The following is a 23,820-nucleotide window of genomic DNA, read 5'->3' as shown; positions in this document are numbered from 1 at the left end:
TTTTGTAAAGAAACCCATTGATAAATCATTCCTCAAAATACACAACCAGATAAATTAATCCCATACTGCAAATTCTCAACTACTTAAACCTGACCTGCAGGGCTTCTGCTGTACTAGCAAGTACTGAGAAAATACACAAATTTCGTATGCAACACTCTCTATTTGCCTGGCCTTTTTAATTTTAATTTCTTCTATTCCTGGCAATCAGGAGTCTCTATTTTTATTCATCTCCTATTCTTGCTGGACTGGATCAGCAGCAGAGCAAAGCAATGCAACTCTGAGGGAACTACGTTGGTTTATGGTGGCTGTGGGGTTGGTCTCAAAGTGTACAAATGTGGAGATATTTGACTCAGTAATAAATATTACTGGTAAAACCCTTCTCTTCCCTCAGGGTTCTGTACTCTGGCAGAAAGAAGCAAAAGAAAGGGAGGAAAGTGCATTGTTTACCTCAAAATTCAGGCCACACTTCAAATGTTCATTTCCTGCTGCTGAAGCATAAATAGTGGAGAAAGAGTAGTTTAGGTTTGGAAAGGCTGTCTCCAGTAGAACTCCTGCTCAGACACTGTCAAAGTCAGGCCATGTCAGTTACCTCCCTTCAGCATTTTGAGTTTGTATTACATTTTCTTCTGCTCCAGCTGATAGACCATCTCAAAGTCCCATGCTGTATTAGTAGTGATAATCCTTCCTTCTTTGGCTGAAGTCCACAATAGCAGAAACACAGCCAGTCTCTTATCTCACACAGTCCTTAATTCACCCTCAACACAGACAACCATTTATTTGCTCTCAAAACCAGGATTCAAAAGCTGTGACTGATCTGAAATACAAGAGATGCTTATTGGGAACTTTAAATGATCTGTACAGTTTTGAAAGCTGTGTATAAACTAGATTACATGGCCTCAGATGTACTGGCATTGTATCTTGCTTATTCAACCAGGTAACTTATCGGCTTCCAATATCCACCTGTGATTTTTCTTCCAAACATTTCTTCCAGCAATGGTTTTGTCTCCTCCTGTGAAACTTTGGTTCACACAGCTGACACTGAAAGTAGCAACCCCCTGATACACTAGCCTTCTGACTATTGGATAATTTGTGACTTGGTCAGGATAAGCTCTCTGATATTTTTGATAAACTTGTGTCTTAAAATGTTCTCATACAATTACAAAGCACTCTGAAACTAGCATATAATGCCTCTGCTCCACTCCCTCCTGCTGTCTTCTCACTGCCTTAAGATGGTTGATATGAAATGCTGCTGCTTGGGTTGACATAAACTGTAATAAAAGTAGCAGTATTATTTTGGAAGATATGTGCTCCTTCAGTAAGTATCTTTCTTTGCACTCTAGGTATGCTGGCCTCAAGGAAAATTTACGCCCTCCAGTTTGCCACCATTATATTTAATTGTGGGTCCAGAAAGGCCTTCAGTCTGCACTCGTGCTGATTGCTTACTTCTGTAGATATGTAAGGATACAATAAAGATACTGTACTGTGGGCAATGGGAACTGCGGTGTGAAGAACTAACAGCAATTCTGTGTGGCAATGCTTCCTGATGAATGCCAAATCCCAATGCTTCCCAGTTGCTGAGTTGACCGTGTAGTGATGTGGACTGTGGTCAAACTTCAAAGCAGTTTGGTTACATACTGTGAAGTCTGCTAGGGCTTTCACCAGTCTCTGCATCTTACACCATTTCTGTGAAGCTACACACTCGAAGAAGATCCTTTTCCCTATCCATCCTCTGTCCATTACTGGCACCAGAATACACCTATAGCACATTGCTAACTGTTTTTTCTTCAAGTGTAATTTTAGAGCTTACTGGGCTGGCCATTCTTAGACGCTGGTCTAAGAATCTGTCCCAAGATATATTTCCAAGTTACATATACTTTGCACACACTAAAAATTTAGATGCACAGTATATTCATAGCACCCTGTAACAACAGCAACTTGCTTAAGACTGTCATTGATTTTGTTGGTATCATAAATATCTCAGCAAAATGACATTGCAAGCCACACTATTATAATGTGGTTTGCTAATCCAGCAGTGTATTTTTCTAACTTTGTGATTTATGTCAAGGCTATATCAATCAAGGATTTTAAATGTATAAATCTAATTGTTTTTGTGATTCGCTTTTGTAGAGTGCACTGCATACTAGCTGCAATAGCACTCCAGGCTATGCATTTCCAGAGGATTACTGAACTTATTACTCTTCTTGGGTGGTTAAAGTCAGTCAGTCAGCCAAATACCTTTATAACACTACACACAGAGGGCCATATTTTTATGGTATAGTATATGAAAGAGATAATTTCAATGGATAACGGTCTCCCACCACTTCATAAATGCTAAGGCAAACCCAAGACTTTATTGTAAAAGGAAATTGATCTCAAGACAATGTTCTGTTGCAGTTGCTGAAGATCACAGCTATTTTATTACAATAGCTGCAGCCTACTATACTGCAGATGAAGGGGAGTTAGTTATTGTGGGCTTGAACCTGCAGAAAGAAGCCTGGAAGACTGTATGTGAAAGTGAAACAAAACTGCTTAGCGTGCACAAGCAGATAAAGGGCACTGGTTCTGTGTTAATAAATATTCTACCATGGGGCTACTGCACTACTCCTGTGTGCAGCTGTCGGAGGAACGGCTAACAGAGCACTCGAGCAGGATAGGCAGTATGGAGATAACGGATAAGGTCTGGGATGTGGTGAAGCAATGGGAGTTTTCCTCTTGGATCTTACAACCTTTGCTAGTTTCAATTCCTGAAGATGCCTTTTCATGCCATTTCTCAAGACGTAATGACTGCACATCAGGAAAACACAAATGGCTGTTTACGCTCCTTGCCCACGTCCCCACCCGGGCACATGTAGGTGGGCAGCACAGCTCGGACCAAGGCTTTGCATGTCCAGCAGCAGCACTCCTGCACTGGGGCTGCAGAAACTGGGCACAGTTACTTTTGCTAACATATTGTCTTCAGCTGGGGCTGCATGCTGTCCAATTAGGGGCCAATCTGTCTTAGAAATACATATTTGATGACATCCTGCCACTTGAGTAAGAGAAGGGAATATAGCAATTGCTGTACTGGGTCTGTAGGGTGGATCTGACCATGACCCCCACCAGGTGCTCAGCAGATGCTGGCGTACCACAGTTGGCAGATGTGGGATAATCTCCACTCCACATGCATTAGGCCTCATCCTGATTTCAGGCTTAAACTCTGAATCAAGAGGTTTAATGGCTGGATGGATTCCAATGGGCCAGTTTTATTTATGGACTGAATCGGGGATTGTCCACACAGCAATGTAAAAGTGGGGGGGCAGCATGTTTTGGCAGCACTAGGTTAGCACAGGGGCTACAGGCCAGGTCAAGAGAGTGGCCTCTTTATACCAAGGGCACTGGATGGCCAAGTTGGGCCCTGATCCTGCAAAATAATGTATTTAAAATAGCCCCACAAAGTTTCCCCAAGGAACTGGAGGATGTCCATGATATTTCCAGTGAGTTTTAACATTCCAGCCACCTCAGACCATAATGCATGCAAACAAGGGGACAAGCCCTTCCAGCGGCTGGTGCCAGGCACCTCCCTGGCCCTGCACCCCTGCCTCCCTGATGCTGTGGAGGGCAGGATGGCAGCTGTGCCCCCAAAGCCTCATGCCCTCTGGTGCCCTTCCCTCTTGATCCAGCTTGTAGGGAGGGACGGGAACTGACAGCTTTCCTTGATTCAAAAGCCCATGTCTGAAGTATGCGGGGTCTCTAGCACAGGTTTTGGAACAGGTTCAGACTGACCTGGTGATGCATATGGTGATGGGGCTTAAGAGATTGTTTTGCCAGATTTAGGTGATAAATCATCTTGCTTGGAGAAGTCCAGCAGGTACAGTAATACCAGACAGGTGTTTATTAATATTACAACCATATTTTCTCCCAGCGTTTGATCTTGCCAGCTCCTGATGTTGCCTCCTTAGCGGAGACAATTGTCAGCTGACACCTGATCCATCCTTTGCTTGGCACATGAATATCTTGTATTTTGCCTCCCCCCTCCCTGGTGCTAAAATAAAAACAGAAAGGGAGAAGTGGGGTTTACAAGGCTGTCGATGCTGAGCAGTGGGAAAGCTTGTCAAGGTTGGTCTGGTTCTCCATGCCAAGTGCACAGGGGCATAGACAGGGTGGGTACCTGGAGCTGGCAGACACGAGGGGGGACACAGGTGAGGGGACCCCTGACTTCAGAATGCCATAGTAGGATTGCAGCCCATGGAGGCTCCTTTTCAACCACTTGTTTCAGTTGATATAAGTGTCTTTTGCCCATGGAAAGAGATTAAAGCTATTAGATATGGGGTGGAGCAGGAAGTGTAGTTATTTACAGCTCAGTCTGGTAAAGATTTATCTGTGTGTTTGATTTTACACACTTGATCCAGAGTCTGGGGAGAGGTTGGTTTTAGAGGACTCCACGTCAGATGCACAAATGTTTCAATAACCCAAATGTGACAGGCATGGAGCTATAAATAAATGCCTTCATTATTTATTTTTTTTTTTCAGAACTGGGTACAAGCAAATTCAATTCTCACTCCTGTATCTATTTTACCTAAAGAACCCTTTATGAATATTTTTTGTAACCTTTTCCTAGCAATGTCTGTCCTGCTATCAGTATGTATTCAAATATAATTCTTTTCAGACTACCCAAATTGGTTTTTATTTTTGAAAAATACCCCAGTGTTAAGATGTAATTCTTAACATGCACGCTATATGTTAAACATATGGATCAATGAGGAATTTGCCCTTATGTCTTCCTTCCTGTCTATTTGAGGTACTAATGAATGTTTACAGCCCATCCTTGTTGCTATAATTAACTGGAATTTGGGATAAGCCCTCATGGTTGTTAACAGTAGAAGTAGATGTTTTGGCAATACAAAGGGAACTATTGGAATAAGTTTTTTTCATCATGGCATTCAGTTCTGCAACATTTAAAAGTTGTTTCCAGAGCGATGGAATGGGGGGAGGAGCAGAAGTGTGCTTGTGCCTTTAAGGGAAAAAACTAATTTTATTCATAATGTAGTAGCTTGATGAAACTCCATCATAGCTTCAAGTTTGTGGAGAGGTCAGCATTCTCTGAAAGGATAAACAAAGCCTAGGCAGTGTGCGTCCTGGGGCACTGCTGAAGGCATCTCATCGCTCTCAGCACCTCATTGCCGATGCAAAGCCTACCCAGGCTTGGTGAAGCCAGAGGTTTCACTATGGGATAGTTATTTGGTGTGTGGCATTAAATGACCTTCAGCAATGCTGGTTCCTTGCAGTAGCTAGATGAGTCACCAAATCCATGCCTGTTATCAACATGTTTGGTAAAGGCCTGAATCCTATGGGTTCCAGACTAGACCATAATGGATGGAGCAACTGAGCCTCTCCTCCTCCAAATAGCAACAGCATGTGAGTTACCAGCAGTGTAAGACAGGTGGGAAGTGAAGTAAAAAAAAGATCACTGTAACTGCATTAATCCACTCATTGAGTCACTTACTACAAGACTGATCCTGAGTGCACAGCCATATACCCACAGGAGGTTGTACAACGGAAGTCCTTCTTTTCAAGTGCCTATTCCACAGCCTTCAAGAGGATACTACCGCTGTAACCTAGAAGTCTGCAGCCATGAACCTATTCTGCAAACCTTAGGAAAAGGATGTATATCTTCCCCCTTCACTAGCTGCAAATAGAGCATTCATTTGTGTCTCTGTGTAAAAACTCTCTTGGAACTATTTATCTATGCAATGCAAAACATAAGCATGCACTACTGTCAGGACCTTACATGGTATATTTTTCCAGGAACAGCACATGTTTCAAAAATCACTGTTTCAGATGTCATCACAAAGTCACTGAATTACTGTAATTTTTCTTTTTCAGTATTAGTGATCTATAGACTATCAAAGAATAAACATATGTTTTTCTTTTAATACAGACTTAACAGTTGTGGAATGCTACGCTGTTATTACCCTAATTGGGTAAGATATCATTTTGGTGAGAGCTATAACCCTCTCCCTTTGAGAGGAACACTCTGCTATTTAATGTAGTTTGATAATGTAACTTTTTTAGCTTCTAGAGCCACAAAAGTGAAAGGAAATCATGCACAGGAGCTTTAAGGGCAAGAATGGCTGGCATTGCAGTTTACAAGAGTCTGTATATACTTCTTATTCTACTATTAAGACATGCCCAAGAAAAGACATGAAAATTATAAGTATAATCATCTGTTCTTCTGTTGTTATTGTTCTCATTTCTTTCAGATCTCACCTCAGAAATGGTATCTGATTCACTGACTTGATACTAGCCACAGTATTTGATGAACTGGCTACTTGCTAATATTTTTTCCCTTGTAAATCTCATACAAAGAAACTCCATCATAGTATTAAAAAAAATGTTTTAAACACTTTCAGTGACACAGGAAAATTCCACAAGACCTTTTATAAACAGGGAGAGAAATTAGCTGTAATTTTTAATTATGGGTTCTGTGTGGGATCACTTTTTTCTGACTTCTTTCTGACACTGCTTCTAAGGTTGCTCATTTGTCATTAACCAGGTAGAAGTACTCTTTTTTGTGTGTGATTTTAAAATGATGTATTTATAGACATAAATAATTTCAGGAGCCAAAAAAATGCCGGGGAAATTATTACTTCCAGTGCTAGTGTTGAAACAGTGCCAAGCCCAAAGTTTTGTAAATTAGGCTGTAAGTGTGAAATCCCTCCAGCTGTTAAAAGTATTCCATATCTAATTATATTCACAGTTTTTCAGACTACTCTCCCCATTTGGAGAATCCTGAAACTACATACTATGTGCCTGGAAGTGAGGGCCACATGCGTTCTGTGAAAACTTCCAAAATATAAAGAAAGCAAATAGTCAAAATAGATAAGCCACATATTTGTATGGTTTTGTCAGTGTTTTCCTATGTGGCTTGCTTTGTTTTCACAACATTTCTTTCTAAACAGAATTTACTGTAATGTGCCCACCCTGTCATTCCAGATGCCGTGAACAGTTACATGTAAGGAAGTATCTATTTTTTAAACTTATTTGTGCAGGAGGCTAAAACAACAGCTGCATGAGAGCAATGAACCTCAAAAAGGAGGAAAAGCTTGTTTGTAGTCACTGTTCCAGCCTTCAGAAACCAACTGTAAAAGCTCTTTGTGAGCACCAGAAAGTATTGTCAGAAAGTGAGGAGGTGCCCATTTTGGGGAATAACATAATGCCAGACTGATGGGAATTGCATTTTTTAAAATCTGCTAATAAACTTCCTGACTGTATCTGATCCTCTACATGTTCACACTGCAATAAAACTGATGAGTTAGCATCCCTTTCTCTTGTTAATAAAGATATTCAACACAGATATTCTTCTGAATGGGAGCCTAGCAATGTAAGCGTTAAACAAAAACAGTCCTACACCGTAAGAGCAGCAAAATGTCAGCAAGAGTGGGAAGATGTGAAAACCATTTGCCATCAAAAACATTTGCCATCATACTTTCCTTGTTCTCCTCCAGCTGAATTACAATTCTATATATTCCCTATGTAGAAACTTATATGGTGATACATATATATCAATATATATACATACAAATATCTGTATTTGTATATATGTTCCTTTGTTGTGCATCTAAAACTTTATGAAATCAACCGGTGTTCTCCAAGATCAAGGTTCCTGTTAAAGACTGTTCATTTGTAACTTTTGGTCTGAACATACCTACATTATTACATTGCATAAATACTTCAGTCATTTAAACTGGAAAAACAAACAAAAAAAGTCAGTCATTTACCTTATCTATTGTCCCATATCACAAATATAATTTTCCACTCAAAGGTCCTTTGAACAATTACCCTGCAGTACTTAATGACACATAAAGCTGGCAGCCTAGACAGTCTCACTCATTTTACAATCTAAATGGCTCAGTAGTTAAATGCGTTGAAACCAAAATATTGAAGAAAGACCGATTAGGTCACCCAAGTAGATTTGTGCTGCCTTGCCTTATCACAAGTAAACTACTTTATCACAAGTATATTATAACTAGCAGAGATGGCACCCCACCATCAAACACATGGAAAATCTACCATGTATTATCAGCAGAGATAGCTTTTTCCTCCTTTTTCCAGCCTCTTTTTCTCCAGGAGAGAGTGAATGTCCATCCCTGGCAAGGACATGTTCCACTGCTGTTTCCTTCTGTGCCCTGGGGTATGCCCTCTCCAGACCACTCATGGACCTGGAGCTGAGGTACCCCAGTGGGATCAAGCTGCTGATGGGTTCCAGCTCTGTAGTTCCCCAAGGCAGCCCAAGCCTCTGCTGCTCTTTGTTCTGCCTGGTGGGGGAAAGTGAGGAAGGAGAGCAGAGGCAGATGCTGGCAAGGAAAAACCAGTGTATAGAGAATGAGCACATGGGAGAGTCAGCCTGTGGTGTCAGTGGGGACCGGAGGAGGCACAAGGGCAGAATGTATGCTTTGGGGAATGTACCTGAGAATACAGGAGTGCTGCATTTCTTATTTTATGGAATAAATGTATATAAATGCACATATATAAAAGTTTGAAAAGACTTTGAAAACCAATGCAGACAGTAAGAAGAAATTATGAGAATTTTAAGTTGCTACCAGAAAGTGCCCTGCAGAGCAGAGAGCACATCTTCTTCCCATACCATGGTCCGGTGTGGAGTCACTGTGCTGTTCCCACGGGCCGTTGCTCTCCCCTCGCTGGTGTATGCACTGCCCGTGGCCGTGCCAGACAAACCTGAGGATAGTCTGAAGCTCAGTGAAAAGTGCGGTGGCTATCTACGCTCCTCATATGCATTAATCAGAGCTGAAAAATGCTTAATAATACATTTTGAGTTTTTCAGAACTTTCTGCCTCTGGCAAGGCCTGGAAATGTTGTGACTAATATTCTTTGGAAATCTCTGATCTGCAAAGGCTCACCACAACCAGGAAGCAGAGCAGTGTTAACAGCCATAGGAGCAGAAAATACTTTTACAACCTTCCATGACACATCTATGTGTTTTCACATAGCCAAGAACATAGCTAAGTCAGCGTTACTGATCTGCCTAAAGTTGGGCACAAGTGGAAAAGTTCTGAAGGTTGAAATGCTTCGAAGTAAAAATGTTCGGCACATTGACCCAAGTGTCCTTTTATTATTCAGTTGTTTCTATTCCACTGAGTGTGATACTCATTTGAAAATAAAATTCTAAGTAATGTGTTCCATCCCAATTCTGATTTTATTTTACGCTGGACTATAGTAACTTCTGAACAATCCTGTTGATAAGTCATTTTAACAGTGAAATTAGCAGAACACAGAAATTACCAGTTTTCATGGTAATTAACACATTTTTGTGAAGGATCTCTGATAAATCATTTTCAGGTAGAAAATATTCAGGCAGTCAATTAAGAGAACTGGAGGTAGAAAGGTTGTTCTTATTTTAATGATCTTATTCTATTTTAGAATCTCCCAGCCGTGTTTTTACATTCAAACTCACAATATTTATTTTGCTTTCCATGAGTCCCATTCATTTATAAAAAAAAAAAATCCCCAAACCACCACCAACATATACATCTGGACTACAAAACCACAGCATTCCAGGCAAAGCCGAGCGACTGTGCCGGCAGTGCACCCAGTCAAGCTGGCAGCATAGTCCTGCCGAAGGGCCGCAGGAGTGCACGCATACACTGCGCAGTCAACATAAAAGCACTACAAAGTTCATGCAAATTAAGTCTGCTTGATTGTTGATGATCAGCTCAATCTAACACATGGTATATTTGGTAGTTTTGGTTACTTATTTATGAATAAGATCGTTGGAAGGCTTTTGGTTTTTATTTTTTTCTTAATTCTAAAATGCACAGCTTCACTGCTGCTGCTGTGGTTAATCATTGTCAGACTGGGATTGCCTTGATTGGTTTGCATGTATTACATTTCAGTTTTCTAAAAGGGTATATTATTTATTTGCTTGCCACAAACTATAAACACCCATTGAAAGTGTAGATAAGGACAACTGTACAAGGCAATAACCTGCTATAAAACATTTTATAAATAAAAGTACTTGAAATAAAGGTACCTAGAGATGCTGCACCTAGTAAACTAGACTGATGCCCTAAGGTTTCAAGGACAGTAGCTGGGGCAGTTAGGTGAATTAACGATGCTCAAGCTCCTGTCCAAAAGCTCTGTGCTCAAACCCTGGACAAGATGAGGCAGGAAGTTTTCCCCAGGAACAGGCATCAGGCCTCCAGCTTTGAAATGTGCCTGCCATTTACAGCATCCCATGCCAATGACAGTTCTCCAGAAGACCTGAAAAACAGGGATGTCCACAGGAGCAGGACGCATATGAAGACTTCTAGCTAGGCTGAGCAGCAGGGAAGTTTGAAACCAGTAAGCTCTTTCTTCATCCATTCACATCTATGAATGGGAATTAAAAGTTATTACTTGGCATTTCCTTGGATTTATTTACGTATCCCTTTATTTTGAACCTTGGGAAGGCATGGATCTTTAGAAGAGAGTGAAGAGCAAAACGTGACATGCTAAGCATTGCAGGGCAGTCCCTCTCTGATGAAGGCCACAGTTTCTGATTTCACAAACATTTTCTAGATTCAGTTTGTTTTCCAGTCTTGTTTGCTGAGCTCTGCAGAAGCTGAAATCCATGCTATGAGCTAAAGAGGCAAATTATCATTTCCAAAAGTGTAAAAGAGATCTAGAATGCATTTCAGTAGCTTGCAGTGAAAATCTGATGACCTTCGGGAAGTACTCTGCAAGCTGGTTCTTGCCACAGGAGCATGGTGGGGACATGCCCATGCTCTAAATCCAGTCCTCTGAGAGTGCAACCTCCTTCCAGCTGATGCCATGTCCTGTAAGACTTCTTCATAGCTTAACCAAGCTCCCTCTCGCATGCTGGTGCTTCTTTGGCTTCAAATGTTCCCAGTCATCACCAGATCTGCCCAATGGAGTTGCAGATGAGCTGAAATCATGGCATTAATACACCCTACAGGAGTACAGCTTGTCAAGGATCTTCCCTGTCTTTTCTTGTCTATATTTATCTGTGCTGTCAAAACCAGGGAGATTTTTATTGTCAGAGGCAAATATTGTGAACAAACTCACAAATCTCTGTATTTAAAAAGGAACATTTTCACAAAGGAACAAATGAATTCAATATGGATTTTGGAGCTTGAGTGCTTTCATTCATTTCATTTATTTGTGAACCATTCTTTCTCAGGCCAGAAAGCATAATGTCAAGGTGCATGAAAACTGTACTGTTAGCCCAAGAGGTTAAGCTACTACATCTCACTGTCCTTCCTGACAATGATCCTCCTTCTGCTTGGACAAAATGACACATTGTGTTGGCAACACCAACACAGTTCCTGTTAGGGCAAGAGTAATTCGCCTTTCTGCTTTTCACTCTGAGTGTCCAAAGGTGAAAGGATCATCTACTTCTCAGTGCTCAGCATCCTAGATTAAATGAGATGGAGACCAAAGTATGAAAGAAAGCATTTTAACAGGAAAGTATTAAAACTGCAAGAGATCTAGTGGCAATATGAACATGAAGAATTTAGTTTTTCAAGCATGTAAATACAGTCCCAGGTACAATGCATAATTTAATAATTAGGCCACTTCATCATATCTGATATTAAGTTTGTGAACTGGAACAATAGTACCATAGGCAATTTAAAAGTGCATGTCATAGAAGATACCCTCCCATAAGAGAGAAGAAAGTATAATTGTCATGTATGCTACTTTTTGCAGCCAGAAAACAAAATGCTACCACCTAGGCCAATGCTCTCTTAATTTGCTTCTTGACCACCATCACCTGGGGATGAAGAAAAGACACTATTAAAACAGAAGTGCTTCAATGCCTGGGTAACTGAACCTGTCAGAATTAAAATCTGCAACATTTGGATATAATGAAATAAATTTTGATTGAAGTCAGAATGAAAATAAAAACATAGTCTGTAAATCAAGCTGTTAAAAATGTCTTTAGGTTATGGAAACTAGATTTCAATTCCTTTTAGTTCAGATGTTAATCTTTACATTCCAATATATAAAGTATAAAATCAAAGATGTATTTTTATGGTAAAACTCAAAAGCACATGTATCTTGTCATTCACGTTGGAAACAAAATGTTTTTAAAATTAACACATTCCTCACAAACTTTTGTTCTTGACAGAGCAGCATATGTATTAAAAAAATTTATAGCTAGAACTGGTATGTAGCTACGCATAGCCAGAATACAAATTCACATGACTTTGCCTTTTGCCATGTATGTAGATATTTCTCCTTTCTGTAACATATGTTTATGCCACTTTCTTTAAATTTGCAAGTGTTACATCCCAGTCCTGCCACTTGTTCTGTATGAACGGGTTATTGCACCTATGTATCCTTTGAAGTCATGCCTGCTTAATAGATTAGTCAAGCATATGTGACAAATAGATTTTCTTTATGAAATACATTATCTAATAAATCTTTCATAGATGACAAAATCATTGGTGTATTTCTAGTTGGCGTCAGTCTTCCTCTGAGATCAGAAAATGAATGTTTTGATAAAATAATCAATCAAATAGATCATAACTTTTTCTGTTAAAGTTTAGTGTGTGTATTAACCCTTACTAGCGTAAGGGATAACAAAAAATCTTTTCCTGGATTTTAAAAAATACTTTCAGCACCAAAGAACTGCATCCATTTGAAACCTTACAAGGCCATTTTTCATGGGCAATGAAAGTGTAATTGCTTCAACATTTACATATTTGGCAACTGCTATGGTGAGTTCTTAGAGCTTTGGAAAATGGGTAATGTAGAAGTTCTCAAACAGAACATAACAAGTCATAGGATAAATTAAACTATAAAACTACTCTCAATTTGAAACATAGCAGTTAACTTTAAAGGAAAAAGAAGAGAGGAATTTTATTCCGTATGTTATGATGATATTCATGTAGAATAGGTTCTATATAGCTTCTATTAAATAGGCTCTATTGATGCAGATAGGTTTTATATGTCCTTAATTAGATAAAATGTTTGCTTCTTTGAGAACTTTTTTTCTGTGCTGAGTAAAATGTAAAGACCTGTAAAGAACATGGAGAAATGCAGTACTCCCTCTGAGGTTTACAGTGATTAAGTTTGCAGGAGGCATCAGAAATGGGCAGATCCTTTACAATGCTAGAAACTGGGAAGCGCTTTCCTGTTCCCAGATGTAGTAAGTTCTACAAATCCTGCCCAAAGCTGGGGCACAGTTGTGCATGGGGTCCCAGGATGAGACCCTGTGCACAGGTTCCCCTGAGAGTCACGTCCCCTCCTGCCATGTAAAGCTGCAGCATCATTCCTTCTGCCATATGCAAGTGGTCTGCAGCTGGTCCCTCACTTACTGCTCAGTGTATATAGAATTGTACACGTGGGATGGGGATTGACTGTCTTCACTCAGAACACCAAAGTGCACTGTGTATGTCTAAGCTGGTTGTGCTTTCTGTTTATCTTGTCCTGGGATAGCTTTCTCAGGTAAGGAAGATGATTTGCCTCTGCTTATTTATTTGTACTGCCCATAAAGGAGGCTTGATGTGGCTAGGCAAGAGCTGGGCTGTGCCAGCATTAGCAGATATGTCAATGCAATAGGAACAGACCAGGAGACCAGTTTTGGTGCTCAGGCTCCAGCACAGCACTGCATGCAGTTCAGGGGGGGTCGCTTCAGCTCATGCTTGTAGTTCAGAGTTGTCGAAAGGACCAGTCTGGGGTTAGCATCCTTGTGTCCCCACTAGGGGTTGGAAAGCATTTTGGTCCTGGAAGTAGAGCTTCTGGTCTCGTTTTCCTCTAGAGAAATCCAGCTCCAACCTACAGAAACTGCTCTGCAAACCAAACCAACGTGCAATAAGGGGCAATAGTCAGAGGATTCACTTCAAAACCATGCTGCTGCCTGCAGCCAAAATGCTGATGTAAGCACAGCCTTAGCCAACCAACTTTCACATGTCTAAAGCTATGTGAGGTAAATCTTGCCCAACGAAGGTAAGTTTGAACCTTACCTAAACATCTGTCTTCTCATGGATGCATTCTGAGACAACCCAAACTAAAGTGAAAGAGCACCACCTTTTTTTAGGTTTAGCTTCTCCAGCTGCTGCAGCCTGTCCTTGCCATGATCAGCTGAGGGGATCTAGAAGCCAGACACTTTTGGGAGGACCTTCAGGATAAGCAATATTCCTGACAGTGAAAGAAAAGCAATGAGGAATTGAACAGACCATGCAAAGATAAGGATCGATTATAAATGTCCCATTATACTTTAAAGTACCTGTTCTCACAAATCATCTGAGGGGAGGGAGAAATTTACATTTATAAATATGTATGGGACACAGGCACTTAATTTAAGGCACGGAGGACTCTCTGTGTAAAACATGGATTTGAGCTGAAGTTACATAAAATCTTAAGTAGCAGTTTTAATTTCTCACTCATCCTTCCTCCACCAAATAAAACATCTTAATGTAATTACAGCGAAGCGATGAAAATAACTTGTTGGAAGAGATAGACAGCTAAGGCGGTGATCTGCAGCCTTTATCTCGCCAAACTGTACTTTCTAAGCCTATACTACCAGAGACTTTCTTGGAAACTGCATACATTTGTGTGTACACATGCATAGCTGTGTGTAACAGAGCCCTGGATATTAGATTACATCAGCATATTCTTATCTATCTGCTATGGTCTCTGCATCTTTAGAATAGGAAGATGTATTCTTGTATCTCCTTCTAGGATAATTTGCAAGGGTGCTTAGGCATAGGAAAAGGACTTTAGTTCCATTTGAATCATAATTTTTAAATTTGAAATCTCTGAGCATGATTTCATCTTCTCTAGTAGGCAGATCAGCTATTTATACACACACAATTGCATTTTCCTTTATCTAAGAAATATGCCATGTTGTGGTCTCTGGCTGCATGGCCCAGCCCAAGATTCTCTGAAGCCAAGAAAAAGTAATTCTTTTATTTGGCAGCAGCAGGATCAGGCTCAGACATAAAAAGTAATGAAAAAAAAAAGTCTTTCCTGTAGAATTGCTGGTCTCGCCTAAAGAAAGTAGCACTAAATATTTCACAAGAAAGCCTGATGCGGCAATCTAATTTTAGACATGATGTAATAGGACCGTGCTAAACAACAGGAGAGAAGGAGGGGAATTAAGGACAGGAATAAAAGTAATAAGAGCATGCATTTCTCCAATCTTGTTATTTGTGCATAGTGGTAGCTCTGCTGACTGTGAGGATGTAGTTATTAATTTATTTATTTATTTAGCATTTATTTTGTCATATGTACTAATAACCCATAGAGGCTATGTATGACTACTGTTGCGAAACTTACTTTCTCCTCCTTTCCTAAAGGACAGTTTCTTTACAGGTATAATGAAGTAGATAGATACGATACATAAGGTTTGCTGGACATTGGTGTGGACTTTCTCTGCCAGGTTGTGTTCAGTGCCCACTATCCAACAACATCTGCTACATGTACACGGCAGACGGAAAGCAGGAAGCAGAGTGGGGCCAAGCCTTTAGGAAAGCCTTATCCTCCTCTCATTTGCGAGGTTACAAAGCGCAGCCTTCAGCTTAGTCCTGGAGATGGGTACGAGGAGCAGTGGTTGCAGAGGACCTCACAATGGGCTTGGCCATCATGGACAGCTGGCCAGGAAGCGGACAGGGAGTGGAGGCTGCAGGCATGTGGGATGCAATGTGGAACAGCACTAGTACCCTATAGACCAGTAAAAGCACTACTATCATGGCAGCTACAAATCTCTGTTTCCATTCCTGGGGGTGAATAATGCCAGTTTCCACTTGCAAAATAAACCAGTCTGTTCTTCAAATGAGCCTGTGTTCCCTGCCTGCATCTACAGCAAGCGTGCACACTGGATTAAAGGCTCAGTGTGGCTCTCACAATGTGGGAGATGATGCTTTGCACAGAAATACATGAAACAGCATTCTTTCTTCAAGTGGATTTTGCAGTTCTCTGCAAGCCAGATCAAACATTAATAACGTTCTATCAACATTTCCATATGTAGATGTTTTTATCAAACCACATTCTCTTTCATTGTTATTTTTCAGTAATGCTTTAGTCTCTCACACGTATACATATTGAGCAAAGTAAATAGCAGTGCAGCTTTATGAAATGTTACTTAACATTTATGAGTGTTTTTTAAAGTTTCTGATTTTGTGACTCTTGCCAGTACCAGTAAATGTGTTTGAAGTCCTTCACATGTTGCTTTGTTTATAGTAGAAACACCAGATTTTGCTGAGGAGCACATCTCCCTATTAAAAAATGTTTTGTTAAATAGTATATTAATAGGGAGTACATCTCCCTATTAAAAAAAAAAAAAAAAAAAAAGTTTTATGAAATAAAAACCTTCAGAAGAGTCAGTTGCTCCACAACAGTTGTGTGCAAGAAAAAAAAACGTTCGTGTCCATTTTCGCTAATGACCTCATGAGTTTTGCTAGTTAAAACTGAAAGCAAAGAAACCAGGACTGATGCTTAACTGGCAAGAAGCCAGTACAATGAAATTAATAACATATGTTGAAGAACCCATTTGTAACAATTTTTCCATTAAAAAAAAAAAAAAAAGTGGCAGCTTAAAACCACTGACAGGACTGTCTTTTCTTTTTTCCTCTCTTTCTCTTCTTCCCTCCCCCCTTCTCCTTTACTACATGGGACACTTTGGCTTATGTCCAACTGTGTGGTACCAAACTTGTCTCAGAGTTCAGATTAATGTTTTATGCAATTTTAAGTGATCCTCTTGCAGCTGCTGCTCAGGGGAATATTGTAGCGAATGTGTTTGCTCTGAGGACCTGGTGGCAAAACCACAGATGCAGCAGCCTCCCCTTGGCAAATAACAGATGTGGCATATGCTGGGCTCAGCCCATCCTCAGCACTTACCTTACCCCTGAGCAATGTGTGGGGCACTGCCCCAGCATGCTGCCATCCAAACACAAATTCAGCTGTAAAAGTCTGGACTTGTGAGGGTTTTGGCTGGATTGTTCTCTGGTGAATTCATTCTGCAAGTGAATCTTATTTATTGATACCTGCAGTTCAGGTGGAGAAGTGAGGACCTTGGACCGGGGGAGGTTGCCTCTGTCATTACTCTCTGGAATAGGTCACCTCCCTGTATTTTGATCTTCCTTCTCAGCCACTGTCTTGTTTTCATTGTTGTTGGGTTTGACTTTTTTCCCATTCCCTCTAGAGACTGTATGGTATGTCCTTTGGGGCAAAGCACTTTCTTTTGCTAAGTTCACTGTCAGATTTTCTGTGTGATTTTCTGTGTGAAACTCCAGGCACGCTGGGGCTTCCTGGCACTGCTGGGATTCTCCCACTAAGAAGGTTGGGCATCTACAACGGGATGCACAAGCCAGAAATGGTTTTGGTTGTTAGAGCCAACAGAAGGGGAGCATCGTGTTTTGAGAGATTGCTGCTTGGGATACAGGAGACACCTTGGGTTTTCAGAGTGGCTATTGAGTTGGAGAGGTGCTTTAAGGATATCCTCGTAGTTTTTAGTTGGGCACAGGGAATGACAGGAGAGGAGGATTCCCAGCTGTGAGAGTGCAGCTAGATGCCAGGTGGGGAGACACTGCCTGGAGGTAACTAGATTATGTATGGGGCAGTGATGAGTGAGCTGATAAGGGAAGGGAATGAATGAAGCCATGGGTGTCCAACAGGTTGGAGGTACTGAATGGCACTGAAGATGATCCAGGAAGGGAACCAGCACTGCACAGTGGGTGGAGACAGCAAACAGGCAAAATAAGGAAAAAGAGTTAAAGTTGCCAGATACTACTAAGAACTGAAAGTTTTCTAGGCAATTAGTGCTCATAGTGAGCTGGGAAAACAAGTTAAAGCCTTTGTAGGAGTAGACTGAATTACTCTTTGTGTAATCTTACTGACTTCAGTGGATTGTACAGGGTGGTACTGTGCTGCATTTGGCCCAAAAAATCAAAATACAGTTAAGTGCAGCTATCATGCTGTGCCCTGACTTGGAAAGAAATTGCAGGGATTGCGGCTAGGAAAATCTTCAGTCATCAGTTCATTGTATGACTTCAGTAGAAAAGGAAAACAGGTGGAGCAGAGTGGGGACAGAAGACTGAGTATATGAATGAGGAGAGAAATCCAAATTAGTTCCAGTGTTTGGAGACTGTATGAGGTGCTAGATCCATTTCCTCCACAAAACTGGACACTTTGGGTCTCCTCACAGAAGGTATACCATTGCTCTGGAGATGGGACAGTGCTCAGGAAACATTTGAGAGACTAAAGCTGTTTTCCACTGGAGAAGGAAAAACAAGATAACAATGTGCAGGATTTTTATAGCTGGTGACCTGCACAGCCTTGGTTGACACCTACAAATATAATTTCTGATAGAAGGTAATAGGCACAGCAGGTGTTTAAAAATATACTTAGCACCAAGAAGAATGGAAACTTTTTAAAAAGTTTGGCTGGTAAGAAGGTGTCTAGATCACAGGTTAATCACAGCAATAGCTAACCTAGCCATCTAATATTGTTTTATATTTGCATTGCATCCTGGCCAAGGTGCCAGTCAGTTACAGAAATGCCGCTGCACTGAACCCCGCGCACAGACTTACAGAATGTGACTGTATAGGCTGTACACTACATTTTATTAAGAGGTGGTTGAAAATTAGGTGCAAAAATGACAATACAGAAAAAAAAAAGTACTTACAGAAATGTTTAAAGCACAAAGTGGGTGCAGGGTTGAGGACGTTTTGAAAAGGTGTTGCTTTTCAAAAGGGGTATGTAAGCAAACTCTGGGGGTTAGGTATGATATATTTACAGAGGCACATGCTATAGTGTCTAGGCATACAAGTCCACTTTCTCTTCACTTGTGACTTATTGTGCATATTCAGGTTTAAGCCACATATCTGTTAATTTTGAACCTGCTTCTTATTGTTATTTCCTGGGTTTATTACTGAATATCTGATATTCTGTCTTAGTCAGAATGGGTATCTTATGGGTAAAAAGCTGGCTGGATGGCCAAGCCCAGAGAGTGGTAGCAAATGGAGTTACATCCAGCTGGTGGCCGGTCACAAGTGGTGTTCCCCAGGGCTCAGTGCTGGGGCCAGTTCTATTTAATATCTGCACCAACAGTCTGGACAAGGGGATCAAGTGCACCCTCAGTAAATTTCCAAATGACACCAAGTTGGGTGGGAGTGTTGATCTGTGGAGGGCAGGAAGGCTCTGCAGAGAGATCTGGACAGGCTGGACTGATGGGCCAAGGCCAATTGTGTAAGGCTCAACAAGAAGAAGTGCTGGGTCCTGCACTTGGGTCACAACAACCCCACGCAGCGCTACAGGCTTGGGGAAGAGTGTCTGGAAAGCTGTTTGGTGGAAAAGGACCTGGGGGTGCTGGCTGACAGCCGGCTGAACATGAGCCAGCAGTGTGCCCAGGTGGCCAACAGTGTCCAGAATTGTATGAGAAATAGTGGGTTTTTTTCTGTATTGTCATTTTTGCACCTAATTTTCAACCACCTCTTAATAAAATGTAGTGTACAGCCTATACAGTCACATTCTGTAAGTCTGTGCGCGGGGTTCAGTGCAGCGGCATTTCTGTAACTGACTGGCACCTTGGCCAGGATGCAATGCAAATATAAAAGAATATTAGATGGCTAGGTTAGCTATTGCTGTGATTAACCTGTGATCTAGACACCTTCTTACCAGCCAAACTTTTTAAAAAGTTTCCATTCTTCTTGGTGCTAAGTATATTTTTAAACACCTGCTGTGCCTATTACCTTCTATCAGAAATTATATTTGTGCCCAGGTGGCCAAGAAGGCCAACAGTGTCCAGAATTGTATGAGAAACAGTGTGGTCAGCAGGACAAGGGAAGGCATCATCCCTCTGTACTTGGCACTAGTGAGGCTGCACCTCAAATACTGTGTTCAATTTTGGTCCCCTCACTGCAGGAGGGACATTGAGGCGCTGGAGCATGACCAGAGAAGGGCAATGAAGCTGGTGAGGGGTCTGTAGCACAAGTGTTATGAGGAGTGGATGAGGGAACTGGGGCTGTTTAGTCTGGGGAGGAGACACAGGAGGAACCTTATCGGTCTCTACAACTCTCTGAAAAGAGGTTGTAGGCAGGTGGGTGTTGTTCTGTTCTTCCAGGTAACAAGCAACAGGAGAAGAGAAAACAGCCTCAAGTTATGCCAGAGGAGGTTTAGATTAGATATTAGAAAAAATTTCTTCACCAGAAGGGTTGTCAAGCATTGGAACAGGCTGCCCAGGGAGATGGTGGAATCGTCAGCCCTGGAGGTGTTCAAAAAACATGTAGATGTGGTGCTTAGGGACATGGTTTAGTGATGGACTTGGCAGTCCTGGGTTAATGGTTGGACTTGATGATCTCAAAGGTCTTTTCCAACCTAAATGATTCTGTGGTTCTATGATTCTAACCAAATGTCTGGCTTCAGGAGTCAGTTTTTGCAATTTTCAGCAGGAAGGTGAAAAAATTTATTTCTAGGTGCATATGCGTTATCATATATGAGTTATATGAAGCTCTGTGAAAAATGGGCTTCCCAGTTTTGCCATCAAAAAGTGAAGGAGGTTGCTACTTTGTGTCAAACTGAAACAGAAATTTTGGGCAAAATGATAAACAAGGAAATGAAATAAATGATCGTTTGTCTAAATACAAAGATTTAACAAAACACAGTGAAACACCTTCAGATGGATAAGCCCATTATTTTATTTCAGCTTAGCCTTCATTATGGGCAGAAAAAAACTGGTCTCTGAAGCAAATCCAGTGCTTTACAATTTTTTAACAAATTCCTATTTTGCAGCCAAAATTATTGATGGAATTAAATCTTGATGATTTGCAAATAAACTCAGCTCCCCAAAACTTCATTTTTTTTCCTGACAATTACTCAGATTCCTTTTCTCTCAAATTTAATTTAGAGTTTTTAAGATAAACATAATTGAAAACTTGACCTCATTCACGTCAACTGCCAAATGCCATTGACTGCAACATGGTCAACATTTTGTGTATGTGGTGAATGACTCATTACAGAGAGCTCTGCTCAGTCATTGTCTGTCCTCATCTCCTTCAGCTGGTCATGGAAAGTACAGGCGCAGCACTTGATTCCTAGTACTCAACTTCCAAAGTTAAATTAATCCAACTTGTAAAAGGAACTCTGTAGAACAGCCTTTTCATTTTCAAAGTAGTTAATTGGATGAAAATGAAACTGAGACTCCATTATTCTGCGTTTTACTTTGGCAATTTTAGCCCCCTTTTTTTTTCCCTTTACTTGAAAAATGAATAACATTAACTTACATTCACAGATTTGCAAATCTCTCTTTTATATAACCATTAAAACAGTTTTTCTTAGACTTCTGCACATTACATAAAACTGTTTTTATAACAGTAATTTATTAGGTTAAGTTGGAGAGCTTTTACTACTCTTTATATAAAAAGACTGGGCTGATTTTGGTTCTCTTTAATGTGGCCCTTTAGATGTAGTAGCTCTGACATTCAAACTTGCTTGGAATGTATGCCCAGTAGCTTGGTAATGTGCAAAATATGCCAGAAAAGCACCATTCCTTTCAGAAAAAAGGGCATTGTGCTCTCTACTTTTTGCACTATGCATAGCCCAAGGATTCAAAATGCCATGTGAGTGTCCATGGAAGAAGGGTGTGATGCCTCAAAAGATAGTTTTTGTGGCCTTCTGTGCTGATACAAATCTGCAGGCCACAGTAAAAAGGCTGGGTCAAACAGGGAAGTGATCTGCTAAGAAGAAAGGCTGAATTATATTACGTGCTTGAAAAGGTGAAGATGCAAAAAGGTAGTCAGCTGTTAAGAGTTCTGGCGGCAAGAGAAAAGTTCATGTAAATGCATTTTGCCACCCTCCCATAGGAATCCCCTATGCAAAGTCATGTCCTTTCCACCTTACCTATAGGACAGCCTGCAAGAGACAGCTCTGTGTCTGTCAACAAGTAATTGATCTCACTAGACCTGTAAGAAATTACACAGTGATCAAGTTAGGAATATAATTTAGGTCTATCAAGTAATTGGCAAGCACTCTGCAATGATCCAGTCTTCCTTTCTTTGCATACATAATTTTAAGGACAGAATATTCTCTTTGACTCAAATAATTTAGCCTGGCTCCATAATGACTTTGTAAATCCAGAATGAGGAGACATTTCCAAATAGGATTTTATTATTATTGCTATTGCTAATTGAAGAAAAACAGGAGTGCAACATGGAATTTTTTTAATTTTTTTCCCATGGCCAAGTCTGAAACGAAACATTGAGGTGAAAAAACATAATTATGTGCAATTATCCAAGACAGCAAAAGTTTTTGTGCCTTCAGGCTTTTAAGATATTCTTTCCTTTCTTCATTTCCTTTCTTTCAGGATGGGAGAGCACAGAGAAGACTGTTACTCATTCAGCATCTCTGTGGTGAAGTCCAGCACAAGACTGTCACAGGAATCAGAGGCCATCCTGGGGCTGAATGAAAATCCTAGTATGATCAGAGCTGACTACATTCCCTTTAGTGGTGAAGCTGGCATAAAACTTTTGCCCTTCAAGAATTTCTACAGTTTTGCAGTTTCCAACTTTCCTTGTGTTCTTTCAGTTGTTTGTGGGGTTGTACTTTAAAGTTGGATCAGTGAGGTGATAATAGTTAAAAAGAAGCCCTTAATTTTAATGTTTACTGAGCAGTACTTGACTCTAATCATCACCTACTCTTCCATTTTTGGGGCATCTGTTTGACCTGGACATCAAAGACACAATGTGCCATCACCTCCTGTGGTAGAAAACCATTTCAGAGCTAAAATTGTGCAGGGAGCTGGAAAACACAAACTTGTAGCCATGTTTTCAGCTTTTGATATTGTGTGTTGAACGATTTAATGAGATGTTTGTGGGTTACTTTAACTGGGGCTGAATTCTGGCTCGCACTTCTTTGTGGTCTGTGTTGTAAATATGGAACCAAGCTCTCCAGAAGCAGAAGTCAGTGCTGCACAGCATGCATGATCTAACATTAGGTTTAAGTCATTTTAACTTTTGCTGAACTCTGTTAACTAGCCATTTTAGGGCAAATCTGCTATAAATAATACAATTTGCAAGATGTAAATCAAAGTTGCAAATACTCACTTTAACCATTCAGCCTAACAAGGAATCAACACTGCATACTGTAGCTGAGATGAATATCTAAATTAATAGGAATGCCCCTACAGTTCAGCCTTACAGATCAAATTGCCTGGCAGCAACTGTAAAGCAAAGTGAAAGATTGAGATAAAATATAAGTATATTCATTCTCTCTGGCTTTTGAAATTGCTGAAAATATGAAAAGTGATAATGAACTTTATAAGCACTTCCCACAGTATTTCACAGTCTGTATTTCATTTTTGTGCTATAGTAAGTCTTTTCAGTACCAAATACTTGATTGGTTTTGTGGGTGATTTATTTGTTTTTAACGTGAAATTCAGGACTTGACTAATACACCTCACCACATTGTTCTAAAGTGAGCTACCCTTTAAAGGAGCACAGCAAGATTTATCATAGAAGTTGTGAGTTCTATTGCTTTTTAAAAGCGAAGACATGGGGTGAGGGTTTCTTTACTAGACTGAAATTAAATAAATGCTGCATAAAGATACAGATACTAAAATGGAAAAAAACCACAACACATACTGAAAAGCAAGGCCTGTTTCATTTAAATTTTTTTAGGTCAAGAAGTCCTTCCATTAAATATAATTTTGCAACCTCTGAATTCAGTTTGAACTGAAACAGTGAAGAACCAACCAGTGTGAATGAGGATGTTATAATATTACTGCTTTAGTGCTTGAAATGCTATCTACTGTTTTTGATGGAAGCATCCTGTACAAGCATGGCGTCAATTTTATTTAATTCAGTCCCTTACAGTTTACACTAATAA

The 23,820-nt window shown here is 40.4% G+C and overlaps 1 long non-coding RNA gene across 1 annotated transcript; it reads right to left on the bottom strand.

Moving 5' to 3' along the window:
- Positions 1 to 904: 904 nt before the first annotated feature.
- On the bottom strand, positions 905 to 20,004 carry LOC121089738. Its single transcript, XR_005828333.1, has 3 exons — positions 19,763 to 20,004; positions 14,004 to 14,008; positions 905 to 917 (listed from the first exon to the last, which is right to left on the bottom strand). It is a non-coding gene; the product is annotated as an uncharacterized LOC121089738 (long non-coding RNA).
- Between the last annotated feature and the right edge of the window lie 3,816 nt (positions 20,005 to 23,820).

This window comes from Falco naumanni, chromosome 6, assembly GCF_017639655.2.
Source record: "Falco naumanni isolate bFalNau1 chromosome 6, bFalNau1.pat, whole genome shotgun sequence".
Lineage (NCBI taxonomy): Eukaryota > Metazoa > Chordata > Aves > Falconiformes > Falconidae > Falco > Falco naumanni.
Note: the sequence above shows the minus strand (reverse complement) of the source record. Positions and strands in the feature narration are given on the sequence as shown.